Here is a 10343-nt window from a genome sequence, read left to right as displayed (position 1 = left end):
TATATGTGTAATTTTATAGTTTTCTTTCCAGCTAGGATATTAATAGATTTTTGCCTTTTCCATGCACAAGTATGGCTGGGATACAGATGCTTAGGGATAGAGTTCCTCATGGAAAACACAAGGTTCACTCATCACCTGGACTGTCTGAAATGTAGACTGGCCTCCAAGGCTTTGGGAAATGCAAGGTGAGCACTTCCACATTCAAGCAGGGCATTAACCCAGCCCCCTCTGAATATGAAAACGTGAGGAAGGGAGAATTCCCTTGCACTATGCAGAGGGGAGAACACCCTAGCTTGTTCCTTTTGGGCTAGTCAGGTCTAAACAGTCAAAGACCAAGACTTGACAATGACAATCATCTAATGTCCATTCAGCCTAGATGCCAAATGAAGTCTGCTTCCTGTTTTTTGAACAGCCCATCAGCTAAGAAGTTTTTGTATTTTTAAATAATAGAGAAAAATGGAAAAAAAAAAACCCCACCCCGTGCACATTTGTGACATGAAAATCATATGAAATTCAAATTTCAGTGTTCATAAAGTTCTACTGGAACACAGCCATGCCCCTTTGCTCATGTACTGTCTATGGTGCTTTCACACTCAGGGGCAGAGCAGCTGCAACAAACAACAAATGACACTACAGACAAAGTGCTGATATCCAAGATCTATATAGAACTCCTCAAACTCAACACATACCAAACAGATAATCATGTCAAAAAATGGGCAGAAGACATGAACAGGCACTTCTCCAAAGAAGACATACAAATGGCTAACAGACACATGAATAAATGTTCATCATCACTAGCCATCAGGGAGATTCAAATCAAAACCACATTGAGATACCACCTTACACCAGTTAGAATGGCCAAAATCAACAAGACAGTAAACAACAAGTGTTGGAGAGGATATGGAGAAAAAGGAACCCTCTTACACTGTTGGTGGAAATGCAAGTTGGTGCAGCCACTTTGGGAAACAGTGTGGAGATTCCTCGAGAAATTAAAAATAGCGCTGCAATTGCACTACTGGGTATTTACTCCAAAGATACAGATGCAGTGAAAAGAAGGGCCACCTATACACCAATGTTCACAGCAGCAAGGGCCATAGTCACCAAACTGTGGAAAGAACCAAGATGCCCCTCAACAGATGAATGGATAAAGAAGATGTGGTCCATACATACAATGGAGTATTATACCTCCATCAGAAAGGATGAATACCCAACTTTTGAATCAACATGGACAGGACTGGAAGAGATTATGCTGAGTGATATTTCAAGCAGAGAGAGTCAATTATCACGGTTTCACTTACTTGTGGAGCATAAGGAATAACATGTAGGACATTGGAGATGGACAGAAGTGAGTTGGAGGAAATTGGAAGGAGAGACAAACCATGAGAGACTGTGGACTCTGAGAAACAAACAGGGTTTTGGAAGGGAGGGGGGTGCGGGATTGGGTGAGCCTGGTGGGGGTATTATGGAGGGCACATATTGCATGGAGCACTGGGTGTGGTGTATAAACAATGAATTTTGCAACACTAAAAAAAAATAAAATTTAAAAACAAAAACAAAACAAAACAAAACAAAAAACACCATATAACCTGCAATGCAAAACCGAAAATATTCATGATCCGGCTCTTTACAGAAAATGTTTGTGGATCCCAGGTCTAAACACCTAAACTATGAAACAAAGGCAATATGGATCTTCCATTCTGGGGGGTTTGTTTTTAAATAAACCTATGCACTATGGCTAGGAACTCGCAAGGGAGTTAAATATACTTTGTGTTTATATGAGAATCCACTTATCCAAAGTTGAAAGCCTTTATACAGTTCTTCCAAAAACCACTAAGTCATGTGTGAATCATTTAGACTGAGATCACAAAGTCAAATAGATTTAGAAGCCAGACAGAAACCACAAGCAAGAAATCTTAATTTTTATTAAAAATTTCCTGAATTTGAAAATGTTATAGGATTCTGGCCCAGTGGGCACCAAGCTGCAATCTCTGATTTAGACCATGAATATACCCCAGACTCTTCATTTTACAGCTGCTTTAAACTGTAAGAAAATTGTGTTTTGCCGAGTATTTTCTATTTCTATATAATCAAAAAATAAAAGTAATCTACATTTATCATCAGAACCCAACACATAAGGTCTATTCGTTTTAGTGACTTTAATTACTTTGGACTGTAAACTCTTGGGAGGACCGATCATCCTTCTTGCTTAACTCATCAGTGCCTTCCACAGCACGGGCCATGCAGTGGTCACTTGGTAAATACTGGCTGACTCGGCCAGCAGTCTTCGCTTCTTAACTTCTCTCTTGCCCTGTTGGTTTCTGAAGCCTGGGTGGAACACTGGGCAAATGCATTTATTTCATCTCTGCCTGGGGAAATGAGTAGTTAAACTACTCCAGAAAGAAGAGCCTCTCTAAAGCTTCCAAGTCCTGTCTCAGTCCACACAGATATTCTCTACTTAGGCTCCCATGCGATCCTCCTGTGTGGGTGTTTATAAGATCAAGGCCCAGAGTGATCAACAGCCCTCTCAATCCTGCAAGGAACAGAGGCTGCTAACATCAGTAGCTGACGTTACTGTAAAGCAGAGCGTGCTCACAAGCCTGCTTCTTATGGCCAAATCTTTGCAATACAGAGCCTCTTACCCATTTTGTGGGAGAAGCTAATTCTACATCCTCAAAGGTGTAGGAAGGAGAGGAATACCACTAACAACAATGCCGACACTGCTGTTTGTTCACATATATAAACACGCATTTAGTCAACAAACATCTCTGGGATGGTTCTCAAGTGTCACGTACCATGTTATGTGTCAGAGACAACGGGAGGAGTAGGACTTGGACTTTGTGCCCAGGACCTCTCGGTCTACCGGAGGCAAACAGTGTTGCAAACAGTTCATTAAGAACAGAAAGAAAGAAAGAAGATATGTGTTGAGGACAACAAGGCACAGAAGTGGACACAAAGAAGAGACCGCTTGCTTCTTCCCAAAGGTGAGTTGTCAAAAAGGCTTCAGACAGGAGGGATGCTCTGGTTGAGTCTTGACAGCTAGGCCAGTTTTGGGAGAGGCTAGAAGGCGCAAATTACAGGCAGAAAAGCAGCAACACAACCCCACAATGTGAAATAGACTAGCCCCGAAGAGGTACTCGGAGTTCTTCACAATGGCTCTAGTGTATGTGCTTTGCAAGGGAGGGGGCTGATGGAGAAATGAGGCCGAGAGAGGGACCATTCAAGGAGATATGGCTGGGGCACTCGGCAGCTGCCAGACCCTTGAGGTCCCTGCATGTATGCTAAGGAGCTTGGACTTAATCCTAGAGGCAGTAAAATGACCCTGAGGGATTTCAAATACAACAGTAACACAATCATGCTGTTGCACTGGAAAGAACACTTTGGCCATGGTACAGAAGAGGGAATAAGAACTACAGAGTGGGGAGCGCTGGACCAGACCAGGCAAAAGAAAGTTCAAGGTGTGAACTTAGATACTGAATGTATGGCTGGATATGAGAGGTACTGAGGAGGGAAATCTTGATCATGGAATAGATGATGGGGGGAAGGGGCAGCAGAGAAGAAAGGAATCTATGTTGATTCTGAGGTGGTAAAGCCAGTCATCATGAGAAAGGATAGAGGATGAGGAATAAGATCCTTTTTTGCTTAAAAACAACAATAAAAGGAGTCAGTGACTTTCTGATTATAATCTAGGCTAGGAAACCATATCAAATGAAGTTGTGCTTCAGGGTGTCTTGGAAAATTCTTTTTCTGTCCTTGTGGCTTTTGAATGTCATGGATTAGATTACCATGCTGAAGATGAAGCCATCTTAAATCTGTTTTGGAAAAAGATAGGATATAAATAAATAACACAAAACATGCCAAAATATTTAGTTTTTAAATCCATTCTCTACACACATTCAAAGACATATATATGATCTTTCTGAACATTTTTGGGAGGATTGAGGGGACCATTAAATTATATACATTTCCCACCTGAATTCTGAGCCCATCAAAAGAAACAGAGGAAGCAGAAGATATGGCGTGGGCGCATAGCAACAGTGGGCTTCCCCCGACACGCCAAACTAAAGTAGGCCCCGATGCCTCTGTGGCGCTGATACCTTCCTTAGACTCAGCAGTCAGATGAGCCATTCCACTTCCCCTGAGAAGGAGTGATGAGGAAGCGGAGCAGCCAAGAGCTTCTTAAGGAAAACCCTTCTTCACAGAGAATAAGGGCTTTCCCCTAATGCCCTTTCCTAGTTTAGTTTTAAAAATTATTCTTATCCTAATGTAAGCAGTGCATATATTCAATAAACATCAAGAGGCTTCTGTGTCCCAGGCACTGGATGAGGGGCGGGAGATAAAGGAAGAGAAAGTTCTGTCTTCAAATGTTCACACCCTATTTCAGGAAGCTGGATCTGTAGAAGGAAGATAACCAAGTGAGAGTAGAGAAGCAAGCAAAATATTTGGAAGCAAGGAGGAAGTAACAGTTGGTTTTAACTCTGGGGACTAGAGAGAATATTAAAAAGTATTTCAAATTTTTTTCTTTTGCTACTTACAGTATTTGAAGCTGTCTTTTCATTTTCATTAGTGAAGGCTTTTTTCTTCTTTTCTTTTTCTTTCTTTCTTTCTTTCTTTTTTTCTTTCTTTCTTTTTTTTTTTTTGCCAAGGATGTGAAAGTGTCTGACATGCAGTTGTGTAATGTATGGGGGGACAGCTGTTCTTTCTGCCTACTCAACACCCCATCCCCCTTTTCTGGGAACAAAAGCCTTCCTTTCCTTTGGAGAACTGCCCCAGCCCCACCTTTGGGGCCCCTGTCTTTCTGCCACAGGGGTAAACAAGTAATCCAGTGGGTCAGATGGACTCTTTGAGGGTACTGAGTTGAAGGCAAAAAAAAAAAAAAAAAAAAAAGGACCCCACGTCTTTTGAGATCCTAAGTGATGAGGACCAGGGAAGCCACTTTGTCACCATGTGGCAGAAATTGCTGAGATTAAAACCAACAGGACAGCAGAGCAGAGAGATGGAAACAGCACTAGAAATAATAATATACTATTGGAAACCCAGTCAGATTCACCCCTTAGACTTCTCAATTACCCTAACCAATAAATTCCATTGGATTGGTTACCTGCACTGAAGACCCTAGATAATACAGTATTTGTCATAAGCTTACAAATTACTTGAAACCATTACTTACAGATTGCTTCTATTATACCTTTGACATAAAATATTCAAGTTGAAACTTCCACAAAACTTTATGAAGACCCTTAATACTTTAAGATATGTCCTAGAAATTGACAATTAATTCTGTAAATGCTAATGCCATTTAATGATGAAGCTACTCCTATATGGTATCATTTATCAGCTATCACTTTTTATCTGTTTTTATTTTTCCAATGGTATCATGCTTATAGCTCAACCTTCACTAATACATGTTTTTACAATTTATTTTAATCCATCATACCTTTCTTTTGCATTATAGTTTACTGAAATACAGTCACTTTGGTTCTTGTTGTCCTTTTAAAGAGACAAAATTCATTTTCAATTCTAACTTAGTCATTAGCGGTGTGCTTTATCTTAACATTCTATCTGCCCAATCCATCTTAGCAGCATCTGCAAGATTAAGACATCATCCATAAGTGGAAATTGTCGTTTTCACCTTCCCTGAAGCTGAAAATACCAGCAAAATTAGAATTCTAAATAGCAGGAATGACTGACCCTCTGTTTACACAGCAGTAAAATAAAGACAGTGAACCCTGTTTTCTTCTTCTTGCCCTATAAGAATGAAATGAGACAAATTAGAACATGTAGAGATCTCTGAACACCAAAGGTGGAAGTGTTACTCATCGCTTTTGTATTTTATTTTCTACCAAATTCTAATCTCTTGTAGAGTCAAGTATCATGAATGTCTTTGGCCATCCCAGATAATGTAAGATGGTGGCAAGATGACAGAAGAAAGAATGAAAGATTTTCTACTCTCCTTGGTAACTCATTCCAATGTTTCAAAACACCTGGAAGTTATTTCTAATAAATACTTCTAAGTAAACACTATTGGTGAAATACTACTGAATATGAGCCTTGTGCCAATTACTGCTATATTCCTCCTAAGGCATTTCCTCCTTTATTTTAACCCTTTTGTAGACAAAGATAAGGCAGAAGACTTTTCTATAAAAGATCATTATAAAGTCACATCTCAGCATTGCCTGTGATAAACCACCTCAATTCCTTTAAACATTATCTTGGTGATTAAAAGTATATGCATCATAGAAAATGACTATGTCATTAGACTATTATCTTACTCAACTACTTTTCAATTTTTACTACTTGGGAGAAGCAGATTTGCCAAGGCTCTAATTTTTTCAACACTTAAACTGATGCATATTTATAAAAGGGAGAACTAAACACAGAGAAGAGTATATTCAATGTTTGGCTTAGTGGCTTCTGTAAGGATAAATCATCCTAATACATGGAAATTGTTGCTTCTCGTTTTCCGTAAACGTGAAAATTTTGGCAATGAGGCTGAAATCCGAAATAAAGTTATTTGGTATAGATGCCAGGGTAGGATGGAGAATAAGAATACAGAAAGTATAGAGAAATACTTTGAGATATCTGAACAGACTCCAGTCTGAACTCACACACGGGGGCCCTTGGCAGCCATGATGGAACAGTGCTATCCAATCACCTATGCTAGGCCAACTATATGTTCCTGCAGAAACTTAGACTGAGAGGTGCTAGTTAGTCTGGACTGGTCCACTGAACTGAGGATCTGTAAACTTGGGTACCAAAAAGGTACCATGTTTGGCCAAGTGCTTGCTGAGTGGTGAAAGTGGTCAGCAGAGAAAGAGAAAAAGAAGGAAGCTGATTATTGGAAAGAAGCAGAGCAGCTGCCTGAGTCCTGCTCCATTTCCAGGTTTGGATCTCTTATGAAGCCCAGATGGGTCTCATGCTCTTAGGTTTTGCTAAAGTCTCCTGCTTCCTCCTGGTAAATTTCTCTTTTTTGTTATGACAATTTCGGTGGGTTTCAATTATTCACAAACGAAAGATTTCTAACCTAGGCAATCAGAGGGTGGTTCTCAATTTTGGCTGAATGCCTCCCAAAGAGGTTTTCAAAAGCACAAATACCCCTGTCTTGCCTTTAGGGATTCTGACTCAGCAGGTCTGGGACAGAGCCCGGACAGGTTAAATTCTTAAAAACTCAACCTGAGATCTCATGGAATGACAACTATGGAATAGCTGCGGAAAGCTAGGCATCAAAGGAAAAAGGACATTTTTGGACCAAGACAACAATGGCCAAAAGGGAAAAAAATAACCATAAGGATGGAAGAGTGCACCCCACTTCCACAAAGCCAGATCCTGTAAATGACTAATCTCAGCATTTACTTCCACACTGAACAAACTGTGGTCCATTTCAGTCATCCGTCATGAAAGAGGCTTCAAAGTATTTAAGGTTTGATTTACATATCAACAAACTATCCCCTGCAACTTTAAATCAAAGTTATTTTGGTACCTGGAAGCATCAAATCTTCAAAAAAAAAATTCTCATTGAGCTGGACAATTATAGGTTGCAATGAGCTAGGCTAGGCACAAATGAAAATAAGATGTGGGTGTGTACAAAAGAGGCAATTAAGTGGGAATTTGCTATAGAAATTCTTCCCTGAACAGGAAGAAATTGAGTCCAAAAGTTGATTGTATTCATCTGACAGCAAGATTAACACCCAAATTATGGAATAAATTAGTAAGTAAGACTGCAAGTGAGATCACCCTCTCATTACTTTGACAAAGGAATTTATCTCAGGTTTAGAGAATGGATCTTTTCTAGAGTAGATGAGAAAGTTTACTGTAATATTTATAAAAAATAAGGTTTTTTCCCACAACCATGAAAAGGAAATTGATAATATCCTACCCTATAGAAATCCATCTTTTAGAACTGCATTACTGGGGAAGGAGGCACTGGGAACAAATGAAGATATAGTTACCTTACTTGCAAAACCTGAGAATGAATTCTCTACTAGTGAATGGGCTGATGTCTGGAAGTCACACTGGAATTCATATACAACAGCAGAAGTTTCCATAAACTGATACAGGAAAAGAGAATCTAATTTATGAGGTACAAATCTCCATATAATAGGTACAAATTTGGCAGCAAGTGGAAATATGTGATCATCTTATGTTAAAGTTCAAGGCATCTGTCAAAATGACTACAGGAGTTTGGGGGTATTTCCTTCTTGAAAAATGTTAAGAACTTGCTGGTGATTGATTGGAGAGCATCATGATGGCAATCTGAGTATTAGACAGTAAGACCTCCAACAGAAAGAGCTGTCTCCTATGGTCAATGTCACAGCTGAGCGGCCTTCTGTGTGGCCCCACGTGTACCAAAAGGGAAAAATAAGTGTTGGATGAAATATAATGAAAAGAAAACACAACCAGCATCACACATTTTCAACATTGTTCTGGACCACAAAATACCTTACTTTTTAAAATTCTGCTTTCTTAACTGCAAAACTGAGACTCACCCGCGTCAAATAAGAAGGAAGATACTAATGACAGCTTTGAGAGATAGGTATGTGGTTTATGGCAAAAGAAGGCAGAACCATAATTAAAGATTCAGTTTCCTCAATAGTTTGTTCTAGGAGTGATGTAATAATAATAGCCAGCATTTGTCAAGCACGTATACCAGGAACCTGGTATTACACAGTACATCGTTAACTCTTTAACTCTCATTACGGCCCCTGAAATAGGTGATCTTATTATTCTCACTTTTACAGTGGCACAGAGAGGTTAAATACCAGCCAAGGTGAAACAGCTGGGAAGTGGAAGAGCCAGGATACACACCCAGGAAAGTGTGACTTCTGATAAACCTCTTCACCTCTGTTACACGGCTTCCCGGAATGCAGTGACCATGTAGACTTCTCACTTCTCTCCTTGTCTCTTCAAGTATGGCTGCCCTCATGGCTATTCCATAAGACAAATCTGGGGTGGGGAGCCTGGTTGTCCACAGTGAAGGCTCAGGAAGTAGAATTTCCATTTATTCCCACATTCCAGAGCTTTTGTTACTGGAAAATCAAGAGTCACAGATTCTGGTACCTATGCTGGTTAGCAGGTGAATTTGAACAAGCCTCTCCAGACCACAGTTTCCTCGTTTAGACAAAATAATTATATTAGGCAATTTTCCAGCCCTCTGAAAAGCTGAGGGGGGGAAGGGAAAGATTCTAGGCCTCTCCTATAATTCTCTACATTGTCGGGTCTTACCTGCACCGCCCTCCCTGAGTTTATCAGCAGCTGCAGGCAGGTAAGTCAGTCGTGGTGAAAAACGTAGGTGGCAGAAAGGAAAGCCCCTGTGCCTGGGGGCCTGGAAATATGCAAGTCATAAAATGGCGGCAGGACTAAAGTGTGCTGACTGCACAGATGTGTATAGGACGATCTTCTTTCCTAATTCTGCAAACATTTTACATTCAGAAGATACAGAGAAAATGATAACAGACCCTGTTTGTACATTTTCTTCATTCTTTAAATAATCCTTGGTCTTGTACATTAAAAAATGTATCAAGCCAAAGCACTGCCATTGTATTTCCTTCTCCTGGTGACAACCATGATCAAGAATTTGGTATTCATTCTTCCAATCTTTTTTAATAAATACAAATATGGAGGTGTGTGTACGTAATCTTACCTGTGGGGCACAGAATACCTCTCAGGCACACATCTAGAGCAGTAGTTATTGGACTGCAGTGTGTGTGTGCATTCCTGTCTAACTAGATGCTACCAGATTATTCTTTAAAGCGACTGTGCCAATTTACTCTTTCATTAGCAATGTGAGTTCTTGTTTCCTCACAGGCTCACCCACATTTTTTATTTGGTTCTGGTTCAGGTTTTGGTAGGGTGTTTGTTTCTTTTGGCAACATTGATGGGTAAGAGTGGTAGCTCATTTTGTATTTATTATTATTTCCTTAAAGACTTGTTTTGTTTTGTTTTGTTTTTTTCCTTAAAGACTTGTAAAGTCGAAGACTCAAGTTTTGTCTTCTACAATCTACCATTTTATAGCCTTTGCCCAATTTTCTATTTCTATTCTTACTTACTCACAGAATATGAATATGCCTAATTTCCTAAGACTAGAGGGTCAGAGGTTACAGACTAATTTGGGAGCCCCTGGTTGGCCCCAAATGGGTCAAGAAGCTACATGTTTGGCTGGCAGGCTTGTAACAGAACGAGCATTCAACAGGAGAAAGAGTGAGGTGATTTTAGTCAGGAAACAACTAACTAACTGGTTAATTACTGGGCAGACAGGCTGTGGACAGGGCTCCTGGGGTCTTTTTCATTTGCCCAGCTATTGTCTGATCACTCTGCTATCCTGTACCTCTATGTCCTACTCATTTGGA

At 40.0% G+C, this 10343-nt stretch overlaps 1 protein-coding gene across 2 annotated transcripts in view; it reads right to left on the bottom strand.

Moving 5' to 3' along the window:
• The window catches only part of RAD51B (RAD51 paralog B), a 683675-nt gene that overhangs the window by 218205 nt on the left and 455127 nt on the right, over positions 1-10343 (bottom strand). The window lies entirely within an intron of this gene.

This window comes from Mustela nigripes, chromosome 13 (assembly GCF_022355385.1).
Source record: "Mustela nigripes isolate SB6536 chromosome 13, MUSNIG.SB6536, whole genome shotgun sequence".
Taxonomy (NCBI): Eukaryota; Metazoa; Chordata; class Mammalia; order Carnivora; family Mustelidae; genus Mustela; species Mustela nigripes.
Note: the sequence above shows the minus strand (reverse complement) of the source record. Positions and strands in the feature narration are given on the sequence as shown.